This window comes from Puntigrus tetrazona, chromosome 14 (genome assembly GCF_018831695.1).
Source record: "Puntigrus tetrazona isolate hp1 chromosome 14, ASM1883169v1, whole genome shotgun sequence".
In the NCBI taxonomy this organism is placed as follows: domain Eukaryota; kingdom Metazoa; phylum Chordata; class Actinopteri; order Cypriniformes; family Cyprinidae; genus Puntigrus; species Puntigrus tetrazona.
The window spans coordinates 9,628,015-9,647,358 of record NC_056712.1 but is presented as its reverse complement, the minus strand read 5'-3'; the positions used below and the strand labels follow the sequence as shown (position 1 = coordinate 9,647,358).

The 19,344-nt window shown below is 37.7% G+C and overlaps 1 long non-coding RNA gene across 1 annotated transcript; it reads right to left on the bottom strand.

Moving 5' to 3' along the window:
- Window positions 1-572: 572 nt before the first annotated feature.
- Window positions 573-2,847, bottom strand: LOC122357421. Its single transcript, XR_006252473.1, has 3 exons — window positions 2,724-2,847; window positions 2,156-2,275; window positions 573-767 (listed from the first exon to the last, which is right to left on the bottom strand). It is a non-coding gene; the product is annotated as an uncharacterized LOC122357421 (long non-coding RNA).
- Window positions 2,848-19,344: the final 16,497 nt, after the last annotated feature.

Below are 19,344 nucleotides of genomic sequence, written 5' to 3'. Positions count from 1 at the left end.
GCAAACTGACTCCATTCCATAAATTCATATCTTGGAAGCAAAAAGCTGTGCGTTTCTAAAAACTGAATTCACCGTTGATTTGTTTCGCTTCTGGCCAAAATACTAGTCGATAATCCATAATAATGCTTCCTCCAGAAAAAAAGTTGATCACCTATTGTCCTCTCATATCAAAAAAAAAAAACAAAACACCAGCATATGTCAAAAGCAACATCAAAAGCTTTTTGCTTCACAAGACTTTAATTGATGTCGTTTGAATTATTTGTGAAATTTTTAGGACGTTTAACTGTTCGGACTCTCATTCTGACGGCACCCATTCACTACAGAGGAAACATTGGTGGCTAAGTGATGTAATGCTAAATGTCTCCAAATCTGTTCCAAAAAAAACAAAAAAACAATTTGGGCTGAGCACATTTTCAGCAAATGTTCATATTAGTTGAACTATTACTTTAAAATATGATTAGAAAGACAAACATTTGTATTTCTAAGTACTGTGCTCTGAAAAACAGGAATGTTCATTTGGGTTTCATTTTAGCTATAAAAATCCTGCAAAAAGATCCAGACTCCACCTGTACTGTGCCTTTGGTCTCCAACCTTCAAATGTATTTAGAGTGCCAGTCCACAGTATCCCACCTGACTGACTGCACTTCCAGCCCGTGCCAGATCCTGGTCGCGCAACCTGTCTCTCCAGCCCAAATCCAGATCATTCCAACTTCTCCCTGCTCCCCACCTGATGCCCCGTGATGCCACGGTCGATACCCCACAAGTCCCTGCCACCACAAATACACCACAAATCTGGATAAACACACGTTACATATTTGTAATGTTTGGCTGTCAAATACGAATGCGTTTATCAGATCAAATCCCATAGGAAAGAATTACAAATGAGCCATCTTTATTATTTTAATATAAATCTTGTTTCTCCTAGGCAGCGATGAGATAGTTTTTTTTCCTGGATGAGAAAAGGAGCCAGTTTAACTCACAGAGATCTCAGCAATGTTTTCTCAACAATGTGAGATTTGCCAAGACTCCAAATGTGCAATCAAAAGTCAAGAGATCTCGATATGAACTCTCATCAAATTCTTCAAAGACCAAATGTTCAATGCGAAGCTTTCCACACGAGAAAGAAATGGATGTCCAAAAGAATTTTCTTTCAGGAACAGCTATACATTTCACAACCAAATATAAAGAAAAAGTAACACAGTGAATGCACCAATTAATTAATTAATTAATTTACTAAAGAAATACTTCAATAAAAGCTCAAATGCACATTCATGCATATTTTTTTTTTACCCCAAATGTATTTTTTTTTACCCCAACAAATGCATTTTGTTGAGGTAAAATGTGGTGCAAGCAAATGCAAGAATGTTAGCATGTTAAAATAAAATTAAATCAATTCATTCACTTTCTTAGACTCTAGCATAAGCAGCTCAACATTTACAGCACGTTATTAAATTAAAAATGTTTATAGTCTCATACTATTAATAGACATATAGTATCAATCTGTCAAAAAAAAAAAGCCTGTTGCGGTTCTTCAGCTCCAAAACAAAACAAGGTTAACGGAAGCACTTTGATCAGACTATCCTCAGACTCCATGGAAATATAAGCTATATTTTCCATATTGGAACATAAATAATGTATAGTAAATAAAATGTTAATAAAGTTCATTAATATTAAATCAGCGGAGATGCAAAGAGAGCACATTCTTACCTCACTGGAAAGACAACGATAATAAAGTTCTGCTTGTTATTTTGGCCTTCTATTATAAGACTCTCCAAAATATGCGCAGAAAATAGTGACAGGAGGTTAAAGCGATACAAGTGACTCACGGACGTCAAACCGATCAGGTTATTTTTAGAGGACATCACGTTTTTGACGGCTTTGTCCTCGTGTGACTGTGAGCCGACATAATAGGATAATAATATTAGGTAATAATAATAACAGAAAACAATGAGAGCTCATTTAATATTTGACCTTCTGCAAATTGCATAGCGTCTCACCATGAAACTGAGTGCTGAAAATGGATTTAAGTTGGAAACGTTTAATAACGCACTGCAAGAAGATTAATTGCCATCGGAGCTTATTATGCCGAGAACCGCTCAATTTCCTCTGAGCTCGGACACAAATGAGACACACAAAAGACGCTGTTCTTATTCACCTTGACATATTAAATGTCCGCACTGACAAGGACTCAATCAAATGGTCGTGTCCTGGGGCTATGAGAGCTTTGTGCTGTGTGTCATGGAGTTTCAGCTTTGTACTGCGCTGAGGTGACCTGCTGAATTACATAAAAAAAGGCAATGTCATAAAATGGCATAAGATTAATAAAAACTAAAAGTAAATTCTTATAATAAAACCATGCAGTTAAAAGAGAATATTATGTATAAAAAGCATATTAGAAAAATAATATTATACAATTTTCTATTGAAGAAAACTTTTTTTTGTACCTTTTACTTTGATTTCTATAAAGATTTTAAGTTCACGTAAGCAGTAAGTTCATAAGCAGACGTTCACAGTCCCATATGTGGTTTTAATACAGATTTAAAAATAGCACCCTATTTCATTAGGCTTCATGTAAATCTGTCCCACTTGAAGTGTGTTCAAACCCTGGAGACCAGGAGAAACAGGATACTGGAGCCGATCCCTCTCTCCTCATGGAAGCAAGCATTCTTCCTCTTTTTTATTTCTATTTTATGCCTGATTTGCTGTCGTAAGCTATGACTCACCATCAAGCATATGAAATTTGAGTCCGCTGCCAGTATATCACGGTAAAATGCCTTCTTTTGGTTTATAGCTGAGCGTGGTTGTAGATGTAAGGTCAGACTGACAGGCTGCTAATGTGTCCGTACCATTCCAGACAGTGTCATGTCACCAGATCTTCCTTGCCGTTTTGAAATTTATTATATATATGATGTTAGAAAAAAAAAAGTACTACCGTTCAGACATCATCAAGGTTGTGATGATATGCACTGGGCCCAACAAAAAAAACAACAACTTGTAAACCAATTGGAAAAGCCATTATTGATTTTCTGTTTAACGTTAGTCAATCATATCGGCGTTTTTTTTGCTTATATTTATAGGTCAAAAAATGAGGAGGAAAAAAAGTGAAAAACATTCTGCTCGTCAGTCATTTCTGCTCATTCGCAGCGGGCATTCCATATATGAAAAACCATATATATTTTAAATATGCATCAATCTGTCAAAAACTATTTACACAACCAGAGAATAGAAAGACATAAGAAAATAAAGAGACAGGAAAGCCAAGGGACTAAAAAAGATGTAAGACGAGAGTGAACACTAGAAACTTTTCATCGGTGGAGAGAGCTAAGAATTTCAAAGCGCTTGAAATCAACTGCTGAGCTTGCTTTGCTTTTGCTTGACAGGCTATACAATGTATGTCTAATTCGGTGGCAGATGTTCTACAACACTTAAGAACATTTTACTTCACTACCTCACAAAAGCACAAAAAGCATTATTTGCTATGATTAAATCACAGCAGCCAGTTTACTAGATGAGGTTTAAATTAGAGATAACATTTTGAGTATGTCGTCTTCTGTATCAAGTTCGTGGGTTTAATTTCCAGAAAATGCATGAACTGATTAAAAAAATGCAATGTACTGTAAGTCGCTTTGGATAAACGCGTCTTCCAAATGCTTAATGTAAATGGTTACCTGAAAGATTTCTAAATTTGATCCAGCAAAGGCGTCAGTAGGTGGTAACCAGGTTGTGTGCAAGGAGGCCTGGAGAAAACCATTCGTTTGCATTCCCATTTATCTCAATTGCAGCTGTTTGGCTGCCACAGGACATCTACTGAGACATAATGAAATATTAGTGATATATACAGTACATTGCTTGCAGTGTAATAACAGCATCTACCAGCAGGGGCCAATGGGTTCATGATTGTTGCATTACTTGTCATTTTTTTGTATAATTTGCTTGCAATTTCCTTAGTTGGTGAGACATTTGCATGCAAATTATAAAACGCTATTGCTATGGCACATTTCAGAGTGTGAGTTGCTGTTGTATGTAGTTTTACGATTTTAAAAAGCATTACTTTTTTGTAATTCTGTTGCAACGTGTCCGGTTTATTACATTCATTTTCACTCAAGTCATCCATGAGTGAATACTATTGCTATTACTTATAACTTAATTAAATGCATGGTTGCGAGATAAAAATCTAATTTAATGATTTAATTAAACTATGATTAAACCAAGTTGTAGTAACTTAATGAAACTGCCTTGATAACTTAGGAAATTGGGCAGTGGATTTCCATTTTCCAGCGTGCTTTGCATATAATGGAGAACGAGAATAAATGTTGAAATTACGTCTTATTTCATGGCCTGCTGGTGACATTTAAAAGACTTTCTGTTTCTCTTTTCTGCTGAGAAAAAAAAACAAAAACGATTTTGCGACCTATTTTAATTTAACAATTCTGACTGTTTTTTCTCACGGTTGCCAGTTTGTGTCGGAATCGTGAGCGAAAAGTAAAAATTCTGAGATATAAAGAACTGCTGAGAAAGAATTATGAAATGTAAACTCGTGAAGTACAAACGTGTAACTGCGTGAAAAAAAAACGATCCGTAACGCAAAAAGTCGCAGTTACTTATTTCCCCCTCCGTGGCGGAAATAAGCTTTCATAGATTTAGGCTGCGCAATAAACAGGGTACTCAAACGAACGCATGACACTGCTAATGTTTTAAACCGTGAGAGATTTAGAGGTTAAGTTCAGCCGCTGCAGCCTCAATCACAGCCACACACACACCTGCTCTCTTAACTGAGGTGTTTACCTCATCTGACCCTGTATCATATCGTTCATCTTTGCAGTTGTCTCCCTTGTCGCCCATCCCTATTTAGCTCGGATGTGGCCCGGGCGTCCTTAACACACAATGACTGCGTTACGCTGCCTCTGGGACCGAAAGGGGCATGTGTCGCCCCGGCCGAATCCATTGTTCACACGTAGACACACATACTCACACGCACTGAAGGTGTCCTTTGCCCCACACTGCCGGTTGGTAATTATCAGTGCTCATCTGGTCCTGCTGGCCGGACAGCCGGTCAGAGAGCGAGACAGACAGAGATAGACAGACAGACAAAGGGAATGCAAGTGAGACAGACAGAGAGAAGGAGATACGTGGTCTAATCTCAGAGTGCAGGGGCTCGGTCATGTCAGAACAAACGCACTTAAAGTCAAACGGTGTTTACAGTTCGCAACCTGTATACTTCCGCCATGTGGCATAATGTGAAATATATGACATTGATTTTATACGAGGAATGATTTAAGAAACCAGCAGGGTTAGCTTAGGGGATAGAAAATATTGTTTGGCCAGTATAAAAAAGTAAAGCGTCCCCACAATTCACAGAAACATACGCGTGTGTCTGTGCTTAATTATACTATGAACAATTATAGTTCTAAAATGATCATTTAACGTTTTTTTAAAGATCATTATTTGGTGTATTTGCTGTAACCAGGTATGCTGACATGCTTTAATTTAATTGATTTTTTCGAATGCTGTACGTTGTTGTAGCTCCAGTACGCCCGCCTCTCTCTCAAACGCTTCGTTTTGTAAAAAGGCCCCTTCTTCCAACAAGCACGGTCTACTCTGATAGGCCAGTTTACACAGTTCATTGTGACTGGACGAACCCCGCAAGCAAGCGTCGGAAATGTTACCACAACCCGAAAGGGGAACAGAGTCGTGTGGCAGACACAGCGCTCGTATGTATTTGCAGTATAAAAGCTGCGATGTGACCCTGTCTTTCACACGCAACGAGTTTTAATGCCCTTTCACACAGCGCGTGGATTACACTTTGCTATAAAACTATAAAACTAATTCATTTCAATAGCTTGCGCTACATGAGTGAAAAACTCATAACACATTTGAACAGTCAATAGCAAAAAGCGTACTGTAGCATTATATTATATTATACAAATTTGTAGTTTTATATTTCTTCTGGTCTATGTTTATAGTTTTGCCACTGGAGGTTTATTCTGCTTCTAAGAACCCCGGTAATATGAAAAGAGTCCATAAAGCCTTAACCTAAACAATCCCCAAAGTCTGCAAACAAACAGCAGATTTTATTTTCATTCAAGCTTTTTTTCTTTTTTTTTCTCAGAGACAGATGACATTTGTTATCAGCGATACCAACCCTTTCAGTTCCTCCGTAGTGTGAAAAAGCTGCAAGCTTCTAACTGATCCGCTGAGACCATGACGACCTTCAAGAGAAAAAAAACAAAACAACTTAAAAAAAAAAACACACCTCTTTGGCAAGAACTTATGATAAATTGCTTGTGCTGTTCCTGATTTGTAAGTCGCATTGAATAAAAACATTTGCAAACGGGCTATAAGTAAATTCATATCATGTTTATGTATATATTTTAGATGCAAATTTTCTCTGACACATTTTTGTTGATGAGTCCAGGCAGTAGAAGTTCACAAAAATTCACGTTATGTTTATGTGAATGTTTCTGACTCAAATTAGAAGAAATTGGCAATGATGTGCTGCATTGCTCTTGGTGTGAATAGGCTTTTAGTATATCAACACTAGCATGTTACGAACACCATGAGCAAAAAAATAATAATTTTTTGATTACTTTTTCCGCATTTCCTTTTCTGCCATGAGCATATTGTACTAAAGCATTCAAGATAAAAAAAAACACTGTCATCGTTTATTAAATCAAATACAGAGCAATTCGGGAAGTCCAAAGACCGTCCATTTCGGCTCTTAATGGCCGAGACGTTTTTGCCTTTTCCTTTGTAATTATCAAATGAAAGTTGTTCCTGTTCTTTTAAGGAGTCTCTAAGCAACAATAAAACGCATTTGTATCTGCTGTTTTAGGAAAGCAGCAGCTACTGAAAACGTCAAGAAAATAACGCAGTGTTAGCACGCATGCATGTTCAGAGGTTTACTGTACATGCGTGTGTATGCATCCTTCTAGTTGCGTATGTATGAATTTGTGCATGTCATACTTAATATTCATATACCCCAAATTAATAAATATTACAGCAATTCTAGATGAAATGATTAGATAGAAATTTGATTCATTTCCTCATGTAATTTGCACAAACAGAAACAAAACGGCAACGGCAAGACTATAATTCTTACAACTTAAACCGTTTGTTCTAAATAAAGTTTAAGAATTGTATGAAACCGTAAAAATGCATTTTCATAGTTGTAAATAAGGATTACAGGAGTATGATTTTTCTTGTATGTGCTATTGTATTGTTGCAGTTTCTTGACATTTATTATTAACATTATTTTGTGAACTTCACGAGCAATTTTTGAATTAAAAAAGTGAGGTTCGTAATAAAATTAGCAATACGTGTATCTCAACAAAGTCGTATCTTACCAGCGTTTACCCTAATCGCATGTTAATTTTGCACCCCATTTGCAACAAATTTCAGTGCACAGCAGCATAAATGAACTTTTCACAATTATGGGGAACTGCAGTATGTACAACATGCTTGGAAAAGACACGAACTGATTGTCATGACAACGGCAAAGTTTATGACGCAGAGCGAGAAGGGTAGACGCGCTGGAATGATATATTCATTTGGTGGTAACTACCATATTCCGTCCACAGCATCGATGAGGATGCAGTCATTATACGCTCAATCATCACTTTTGACGCATGCATGTGTGTTTACGAAGGGAAAGCGATGTGAAGTGACGTCGGTGTAAACATGCTCTCTTAACGTATATCAAAGCCTGTTCAGGCTCTGTTGGAATAAACCGTACTGCGGTTTCAGAGCCGTTGTCGGATCAGGAGGGACCGTCACATCTGTTTGGAAGGTTGTTTTTTGCATGACTGTCCCCAATAGTAGTCGATTCTCTTTTAATTTGGGAACGAACGGAAAGCAAACAGCTTTCTCTCCTTGATGTATGTTTTTATTGCCGCGTACGCCCTGCGGGGACAGCGTGAAACAAGTGAGCATTTCAAACAGGCAACATTCATTGAAATCGTTTCAGCTTGTCCGGCTCAGTGAAACAATGAATCTATTGCTCACTTCAGCGTTTTTTTGTTTGGGATGGGGTGAGAGTCTGGTGATAAAAAGCTCTGAATAGACACAAATTGGCACTCTAAACGGGGCTGCAGCGTTATATGAACACATACTGAATGTTCTCGCGAATAGAGATGATAATTAAGAGTCACAGACCTGGACGTATTGTACCGTAGTATACTGGCCTGCACAATTACCTGGAAAATACAATGAAGTGGATTACGCTTCCCTCCCCCATCAAATCAAATATACATTAACAGTATAATAAATATACATGAACAAAACCACACATCTACAATTATTATTTGTTTTTACGTAAAGGTTTAGGGTCAGGGTACCGCTGATCAATTTATTATAATCATTTTGGAAGAATTCTTGCCTTTAAACAGTTACGTTTTAAACATTTTTTTGAATACTTTGAGGTAAAATTAAAGTGGCTGTATCTGTAACTCAATAAGGCCGTCTGTACTCTGTATTCTCTGTTTTGCTTCGATTAACAAAGTCCAGTTTTCCCGTGTGAATGGGAAACCGTCCCAAACGATTCGGCCAGTGCCAGACCAAAACCACGATGGCAAGCGACTGACTGACGACACGGCTTCATGCTGATAGGTTCAGACAGCCGTGGTGCTGCGTTCCTATCTAAAACGTGCTATTTTTATTTTTAAATCTGATTTCACGCAAATATGAATTTCAATTTAGGCATGCATATTTCCAAACACTATGATAGTGCTCTCTCTGAGTGATTTGTAATTGTAATATTATGTCTGTGCAGTCGAACCTTTTAAACTATAAGTGAATTTTAGGTGTTTCATGTTCATTAAAGTAATAAATATTTGCTTAATAAAAAAATCATGAAGGCCGTTTCAACATTTGTTTTAATGTATATAATATTCCAAGATTGGGTTATCCATAGGACCTACAAGGAAAGTCTCAATTTGCTCTCAGTTCAGTCTAATTGCTTATTTGTTTGAATTTATTCATGCTTTTTTTCTTCGAACACTTTTAAATAGGTTTCATGTGCGTGTGCGCGCATGCTCATGTATGTGGCCTTTTTGGAAATTTGAGCGGCTGGTTGGGAACGTGGCCATCCATGAGTCCATCTCCGGAGAGCTCCCTGGGAGAACTGATGCTTATTTCTGGAGCTCCTATTTATACTACAGGATCCTGAATGAAGAGGAGCTGGTAAAGGGGACCAGCGTCCCGACCAGAGACATTATCAGATAGTCCAGGGTCAGTTTTCAAAGAGACGCTTGCAAGACAGCGTAGACTAACTGCTGCAGAGTCTGTTCCTCGAAATATTAATAATTCAGTAATAAGAAGAAAAAGGAAAAAGAAATATTCTTCCTACACAATACACTTAACAGATTTTACATGCGTTCTCAAAACTGGATATGGTTCCACATATAAGCTGTTAAAACATTACCATATTTTTTTGTATATGCATGTAGTATCACATATAGTAAATGCTATGGTACATAAATATGTTTAAAAATAAATATATATTTATTTTTTGGAAATGATATCAGTTTTGTAGCCTGATGTAAATATATAACTCATATAATATCATTGTGTTATTTTACGCCAATCATTCAATAGAATGGTACAGAATTGAATGCTTTAGTTTTACAAGGAGTGAACGTATTTTTTTATACTTGGCTGCAGTGGTACAATTTTGTGTGCCGTTGTTAACTAACGCAGGTTCTTGTTTGCTACTGCAGGCTCATTTGAAAGCCTACTGCTTCCTCTCTGTGAATGTGTTCTGCTTCAGTCCCCTGCGGGTGAACTTCCTAATCGCTCGCTTTTTGTAATGAGAGATTTGGTCAGTGGGCTGCACAGTGCTGTAAATGAACACTTATTCCTCCCTCAGAAACACAACAGTCACAGAACGCAGGAAGAACCAGGTGTTGAGATCGCAGCAGGTGCGAGGACAAAGCCACCTGATGCAGAAAGGTGTTTATTTTGTAAGTTTGACATCAGCTTTTGTAATCGTTATAGATAAATATGATTGTTATTATTATTATTTTTCATATTTGTCTTTATTTCCTATCCCTGTCATTATTTTGAATTAATCTGCCTTGATTTTTATTGTTTTATTTAAAATATAACCTATTAGTTTCATATAAAGGCATATACAGTGAGGTTTAAGTATGCTCCTGTTTTGCATTTTTCCATTAAAGGTCATTTTATCGACATAACAACTGATTAACACTTAATTATTGAAATGGAAGATTTTCCCTTTGTCCCACATTAGCAGCACTCTGCCGATGTGAACACAGCTTGAAGATCATGCTTTCCAGCAAGATTTCACAATGTTTTAAAGAGCCTCTTGTACTTTTCCCCAGCTTTAAATGAGATTTGCAGTTGCAGATTTTCACTGTGAACCCTTGAACCCCACTTTATGCTCTTAAGATTTTATATTCATAAACTCAACATTTGTACTTCAGCTACCGCATTTGTGCACACCATTTTTAAAAAGCACTTTTTATTATAAATTTACAATCCCTTCTTATCATGTTTTACAACGCATGACACTTTGTTTCCATAGGGACACTGATGAATGAGTGTTGATTTCCGGGCCTCCTGATAATGTAGTTACTAACACGTTTCCTATTTTCATTTCCCCCTTTTTCCCACAGAGACTAAAGCATCTTTTTAGCGGCGCAGAGCGGAGCAGCGCTGCACTTCCTCATACATCATGTGTGTCAACACTCAAATCTACTGCATTGAAAATTGCCCCACAAATCAGCAAGCAATAAAGGAAACAGAGCGTTGAAAAAACACATTTTTACAATTACGTGCAGCTGTTTGTGGATCTGCGTATTGAGCACAAAACAAGTTCAGTTTGAATTTCTAACAGAGAACAGAAAAAAATGTTCAGATGAATCAAAACCAACACTGGAAGCTGTTTTAAACATGTCTGTAACTTTAGCGCAGGTTATCCCGTCGCGTGTCTGGCCTGGTGACTATACGATGGATTTTTATTTGCTGCGTGATCCAGTGATTTACTGTACAGTATGCACAGTGTGTGACCTTAATACAAACATCTGGCCTGTGGATATTATATCAGGTGAGAGTTACCACACACACACACACACACACACACACACACAAGCGCATTTAATATTTAGATAAAAGAATATTGCAAATTCTGTCATCATTTACGTCATTTCTTGGAACACAAGCAAGAAAATAGTGCACTTAATCTGACTTTTTCACGCAATTACAGTGAACAGAGGCTTGCAAAAAGAATACAAAAGCACCATTAAAGTATCATTAATGTGGGCAGTATGAATCGTGTGCTTTATTTCAAGTTCTCTGAAGTCATACAGTACAATAGCTTTGCGCTTGGATCGGATCTTTCTTCAGGGAACTGTTGAAGAAATAGTTTACACAAAAATTAAATTGGAAAAAACATCCAAGATTAAGTTGTTTCTTCATTGGAAGAGCAATGTAGTGTTTGTAGTACATCATTTGCTCATCAGTGGTTCCTCTGGAGCGAATGGGTGCCGTCAGAATGAAACCCCAAACAATGGCTAAGAACCGCAATAATCAAGTAATCCACACAGATCTAGATGAAATGAAAAGCTGTGCTTAATTTCACCAGCTGTTCGGAATCTAATTCTGACGGCACCCATTCGCTCTAGAGGATCCATTTGATGTAATGCGACATTTCTCAACAAAAAAAAAAAAACATCTTACATGGCCTAAGGGTAAGTACATTTTCAGCTAATTTTAATGTTTTATGTATTTTATTCCTAGTGTTTAAAAATTACTGAAATAAAACTGCTGCAATCAGATCATTGACTGTTTTGTCAACAAATTATTCAGACCAATTCTGAAAATTGGTTTAACAGGCATTTCTGCAAATTCGCAAGTCTCTTTCATGATATGCAACATCCCTTCACAGTCTAATCAAATCCCGCCCTACATTTTTCTTTTCTCTACTCATTGAATATTCAGCTTCGCTTAGAATGCCGTCACATTGTACAAGTATAAAATGGGTCGCGAATACCGTTTCACCATAAGGTGTGTTAAATCCAGAAAATTCATTTAATATTAACTGAACCGTGCAATACAATCATATCACCAAATCTGTTCTCAGATCACAGTCTGGTCCGACACCACACGCTCAGAATCTCCCGATGTATTTTCTTTTTGCTCATAACACAAAATCACAAATTCTTTTTGCTCTTCTCTGTCTACCCCGAGCGTCAGGGCAGAGCAAAGTCTACAGACAGCTGAATTCCGGGACGTGGCATAAGAGGGGGGGAATAAGCTGGATATAATCCCAGTGCAGTGAAGTCTCTGGATCTGGTCAGAGTGGAGCTGTTGCTCTGGATTTAGTCTGACTGATGTGCACAGGGCGCTCAACGCGGCGAGTGATCTTGCGTATGTTGCAGGGGCTGTGTAGGTGGCAGGTATTTATTGCTTTAACATGGGCGGCAATGAGGCGTCGACGAACACTGGCCGTTTACACACCGCGAACACTCTCGCCCCGGGCCAGGGAAAGAGAGATGGGGAGGTGGAAGAACGCAAGGCTGAGGTGAAGCTGCTGGATGAAAGGGCAAGAGATATAAGTCTGGGGGTTACGCTTGTGTACAGCAGGGATTCTTTCTGACTTTTTTTTTTTTTTTTTCTTGTTTTCATCGCTCTATCTCCCTCCGCTTTTGTGTATTCGTACACAGACTCTGAATATTGCAGCAGCAGACAGCGGGAAGCAGCCTCCTGTTGATTTGGGGTTATCGAGTTAAGTTCTGATGTTTGACAGTAGCTTCATCACTCCACTTTAATGCGCCCGCAGGGACGTACAGGTGCCAAGTGGGTCCATTTCTAGCCTTGTCCTGAGGCAGCTGATCGGAGTTAATTGTTTAAACGGTAAAAAACAAAAGCAGTGCAACTCTAGACCAGAATTCGTCCTCTTTGACTTTTTGTTTGACACGCTCTCCTCTTCTTTTTTTAAACAGAATTAAATATTTAGTCTTGCAGGCTTTGCAGTTCTGTTGTAAATCATCCAATAATCTCCACACACTCCTGCAGCACAATACAGCAGCTCTACGGCTTGATTTCCGAGCAACTCTTTTTAATTAGGTGACATATTTAAGCACCCCTCCCCCCGGTTTTACATCCACGTCTTCCACGCCGTTTTTCTCTCGCTACCCCTCAAAAAACGTGCTGCGCTCTTTTCCTGAGGTTCCTGTGAGGAGAATCAACACCCCTAATGAGTTTCATCAGTGTAATTGATGCTGTAGGGTTGCTTTTACAACCATATAGACCACTTAGATCCCCGGGGTTCACAGTCTAAGATCTATCTGGGTCTGAAACCACTTCAAGCACGCACAGAACCATCTAATCTGTGAAATTACACACACTGGGCATGAGACACTGCATAAGAGAAAATGTAAACTTCTGCAGGTATGCGTAAGTACATAAATACAAATAGGTTTTTATTTATTTAGTTTTTTTAATGTAATGTATGATTTAATCAGACTATTTAATATATATATTCTATATATATATATATATATATATATATATATAAAATTAAAAAAAAGTGTAATACTGTTAAATATTGCTACAACCTTAAATTACTCTTTTATGTATGCATTTGCAATATGAAGACATTTATTCCAGTGACCCAAAGCTGAATTTTAGACACATGATCAAATTTTTTTCTGATATTGATTTTCTCCCCAAGAACCATTTCTTATGATTCTATGAATTTTATATTAATTCTTTGATATATTGAAAAAGTATGTTATAAATGCTGTATAATATCAGTGGCGCGCCGCGCTTTTCCCACTTAGGCTTCCAGTGGCGTCCTACAGTCCACAAACTAATATAACTCTTCTTACTAGCAATGATGCCACGGTTATAGAAAGCATAAATATTACACAGAAAGGCAGTATAACAGAGCATTGCATCACAGACAGCGAGAAGGAATGCTGTTAAAGCAAGACCATTTTGTGCTTGAGCACCACTAAGCCACTTCAGCAGCTCCAGGCACGTGAACAAAAGCAATCTCATTGGTTGGCCAGTTTTTAACCTGGCACGTAAAACCCCTCAAAAAAGTGTGTACAAGCCTTAATAAGAAAAAATCACAAATTCATTTAACCTACCATAGTGATGTTTTGTTTTTCACAGAGGTGCAGAGCAGATGTGTGTGTAGTTGTTTTTTTCGAATAAGAGAAAATACAACTAACACATACACATATACATACATACATACATAGTATATATATATATATATACACACACACACACACATACATACATACATACATATATATATATATATATATATATATATATATATACACATACATACATACATACATATATATACATACATACATACAATACATACATACAAAATATATATATCTTCTAAAACGTTGCAGATGTTGAAACGCCCGTATTTAAAAGAAATAACTGATATTTAAAATGTGAAATTAACTGCAAAGATTAATATTCTTTTGATTAGTTATTTAACTGTATTAACAGCCCTAATTGTTATATAGGCAGAAGTTGTTAAGACTTTAGTGTTTAGAGTGCGTCTCTCTCTGAAGGTTACTAATATCTATCACGCTTCATTTCAGGTGGGCGGTGTTTTCGATGCCCTTCAGTGTGTGGATATGTCTCTTCCTTAATTGTTCCCTGTGTGACCATCTCTTTCCCTCCCTTTTTTAGAAATGAAAAAATCCTTTTTTTTTTCCATTCCTTCATCCTCATGGAAAATTTTTCTCTGTTGGCTGCAGCATCACTTCCTCAGCGTTCGCTGTGGCGATGCCACCCCCCGTCAACAGCAGCAGATGTAGCCCCAGCACTTTTCTGGGGCTTTTGCTGAGCCGAGAAAACGCCGCTGAACCCGATGGAGCAACATCACCCGTCAGAAAATCCCTCAAAACAACATACAGGACAATGTCTGCGTTTTGTTTTTTTGATGGTCTCGGAGAATTGTTTTTCAGGTCTGAGCTGAGCATATTGTCCTGCTGCTCGATCTTTGCCTGAGGCCAGATCACAGATTGTTGATGCAGTGTGTCCACAGTCTCACCTTTGAGATGTTATGGAGAAATTCATAATACAACAGTGGCTCTCAGTGGGTTTTTTCTCTTCAGAACCCAGATGTGGAGACCAACACGGCTCCAAAAAAGTAGACAAAAATACCCTTAAAATCAATTGACAAATGATGATTTTTAGTTCCTTAAAGTGTCTTGAATTTTTAATGCTTTCAGGCGACTGGCAGCCAGTAATTCACTACACAAAAGGGGTTGTGCTCGACCCAAACCATGTTTATCCTTGCTGCGATCTATTTTTAATACGGTCTGGGTTGTATTTTTGCATCTTGTGAAGTTTTACTCGTGGTTTTCAAGGATGAGGCCATGTCACACAACCTGTCCATGTTGGCATCTGTCTAGCTTGGCTGCTTCTAATTCTCAGATCAATCTGTGCCAAAATACCGTAGAGTCCGATTGGACGCGCAGCCGTTGACGTCAACAACAAAGCATATGTGAAGCATTTCTACTGCCTTTTAAAACTCGATAGGCTCACTTTTTGTACGATTAGACTGGTTAGTATGACCTTGCTTGCCCCTGCTGTTAGATACCGTAACTGTACCATCTGGCAAGATCATCTTTTTCCATTGATGGTCATTCAATAGCCATGTATTCTCTTGCAAGCGACAAATGTTTGATTATAGCAGATGCTTCACCGGAGGCTTTTAAAAGCGTGAAATGGATTTATATTTTTTCCACTGGCTTCTGTTTTTGACAGCATAGAATAGTTTCTGTTAAGATCTTATGTTCTTATGGTGCAATCAGTCAATCCATGTTGTCACGATGTCTCCAGATTGAATAATCATGTTTATGCCTCAGATGATGGCTAAAAAAAAAAAAAAAATCGAAGAACCATGGACAAAGATGCCATGATGAATGTGTTGCTCATGGACAGTGCAGGTATCTAATACGCACCTAATATGCACTAATATGCGTCACATTTGCTGAATGAAATCCAGTGCTTGTTTCATACTAATTTTGGGCTGCTGATTCCAAAAATAGTTACCCGTTTTTGCTTGAGCATGTCACACTTTCTCACCAAATATGATGCTTTTGATGCAACAACCATTTGTAACTATTGTATTATCCCTTAAACCAACAGAAAACCCATCACAAAGACATGATTTCTAACTTCCTCTGAGCCAGATTACACAGTTTGTTTAATTCCCAGCCAGTGTTGGAATGATTCTGAACACATGCCTAATTCTAATTTACACTTTTTACACTCTTTTGCAGATTGTGCGTTAAATTACACACTTTTGCCATTTTACATGCATTAAGTCTGATGCATATAATGTGACCCTGGGCCACAAAGCAAGTCGTAAGGGTCAGTTGTTTTTAAATCTGATTTTATCGATGTATGGTATGTTAGGATATGACAATATTTGGCTGAGATACAACTAGTGGAACTGAAGTCACAAAAAATATATATATAAATAAAATAAAATAAAATACATTTGTAAAATTACAATTAAATATTATCACTGCATATTACTAATCAAAAATACATTTTTTATATATTTATGGTAGGAACTGTACAAAATATCTTCATGGAACATGATCTTTACTAAATATTCTAATGATTTTTGACATAAAAGAGATCGATGATTTAGTCACAATTAGTGTATTTCTGGCTATTGCTACAAATATACCCATAGTGGCCTACCTTATGATTGGTTTTGTGGTCTAGGGTCATATATATATATCTCATTTGAAAAATCATCATTCTTATTTTGCTAAAACATCTACATGTTGGAAAGGATTTTTAAACTAAGCATCATTAAATGTTTTTTCCAAATCAGCAAAGTCAAGATTCAGGGCTGTGTTATGCAGCTGCATTTTATGATTTACCTTTGGCATAGTTTTTTTTTTTTTCTAAACGACTTTATCATAACAGACCAGGGGCCTGTTTTTGGGTCACAACCCACCAGTTGAAAACCTCTGCAATAAAACACTTTAAAACAAGAAGCATCTGCCGACAGCGAGGAGCGCAAACACCGTGGATCTTACAAAACGAGCTGGACAAACCGATAACACAGTGACGGACGCCATGTCATGAGAACGGAGGTTGCGATAGGATATCTGAAATGCGAGCAGGACAGCTGTGAAGCTGTGAAACGCTGGAGCGTGGCTGTTAGAGATTGCGTGTAGTGTGGGTGAACGATTGTGGGCAGCGGATGGGCTTTTTTCAGCGCAATAATACAGGGATTTGTCAGGGGCAATGGTGATCACAAGAAAATGTGGCATGTTTTGTGTGTGTGTGCGTCTGCATGCGTATGTTTGCTCATGTCAAGTGCTTTTCTGTGGATAGGATTTGATTACCAGACAGTTTGAGTCACAGTTCTGAGTCATTAGTTTCATTTGCCAGTCCTTCCATAAGAGCTCTGAAAACATGCAGTAAAAGGGCCCTCTCCTCTCCCGGCCTCCCTCTCTTTTTCCCTGCTCTCGTTTCTATCTATCCTCTCTCTCTCTCTCTCTGGCGCTCTCTACGCTCTCGCACTCGCTAACACCTCTACGCATCGTTCCCTAAATGTTCCCCCAATGTTCCTGAGTGCTAATGCACAACGGTTAACAGTCTACCTGCTATCTTCCTGCTAAAATTGAAGCAAATCAAACCACTTTACGCATGACGTGATGTCAACTGTGGAAAAACATGGAAAATTCTGTAATATTCTCACCGTTGATTTATAGCTTTCTATAGTTTTCTGCTATAAAAGGTATATATATATATATATATATATATATATATATATATATATATATATATATATATATATATATATATATAATATATATATATGTACACACACATACACACACACACACACATACATATTATACATGTATACACAGGCATGCATATATACACAAATACATACATAATATGAATCTATTCTATAAGAACCTATTACTCTTATAGGGTTACTTCCCACCAAAATAAACTTTTTGTTAAATAATCACTTATACCCTCATGTCGTTCCAAACTTGTGAAAGCTTTGTTCATCCTCTGGAAATTTAAGATACTTTGGATGAAAACCGGGAGGCTTGTGACTGTCCCATTGACTGCCAAGTAATGAACACTGTCAAGGTCCAGAAAAGTATCAGAATACTCAATCTGCCATGAAAATACGTTTTGCACGCGAAGAAAATAAAAGTAAATTATTTCATTCAATAATTTGTCTCTGTCATTTTGGACTCAAATTAACTTCTGTCAGGCGCAAAATGTTTTCTATGTGTATTCATACTTTGATTTCAGCAAAAACTGGCACAGCTGACACAGAAGAGTTACGCAGTTGGCACGCAGTGGATATTCTCCAAAACAGCTCTAGGGTGATTTGATATTTTATGGGCAAAGTGTGTCATTTCTGTCCATCCATAGTTCCACCAAATGCACAGCTGTTTTCATATACTTCCAGTCTCTGTCATTTGTTGACCTTTTTCACATCGAGATACTATTAATTGTAATTTCAGTTCTACGACGTGTGAAATTGGGACTTGATTTAATCCATTCAATAATAATTTCAATAATAATATTTTTCCCTACGCATGCAGCCTCGGTCACATCAGCAGAACAGAAAAAAACAACATTTTAAAGTGGAGAAACTTTTACCTTTCATTTAAGGTTTGCAAACAACATTTATTGTACTTTCAGAACAATGCGCACTGATGAACAAAGCAGAAATTGCAGTTACCTAGACAGAAATTATTTGGCTGATTCGCTGTTTGATTTTCTGTTGTGCACAGACTCTCTGCTTCGCGCTAAAAAAGAATAGAATAGGTTGCGCTGCCTTATTTTAAATCAAAATTAGGACAAGCCTCCGAAGCCTCATCCTCTTCAAATTATAATCGCCGTATGAGGGGGGGAGAAACAGCATTATGACATGAAACTATAAAGTGTAGAGCATTTAAACATCTCTCTCTAATTAATTATGAAGATGACAACTTTGCAAACTCGAAGTCGGTTTCACTCAAAAGCACATGGAGGGCTAATAGAATAGTTTCTTCTTCATTATCGTACCGCGCGTGCATAATGTGATGTTACACTAGAGTGCCGCCTCTAGCTCATTATGTTTATTATAAGCTTTTCTCGCACGCGAGCAACCTGTGAATAAGGCCGGTGAAAACGCCACCAGCTGCCCACAGATCATACGCTTTAGAGCAGAGCGAGAGCGCCGATTGAGGATGAGGTTTTTAGCTTTTTTTTTGTAGCCAACTAAACAAGACACGGCTGCTGATCCTGGATCAGCTGTGATAGTGACAGACCGGGAGTTATTATGCATGTGCAGCGCGTGTCAGC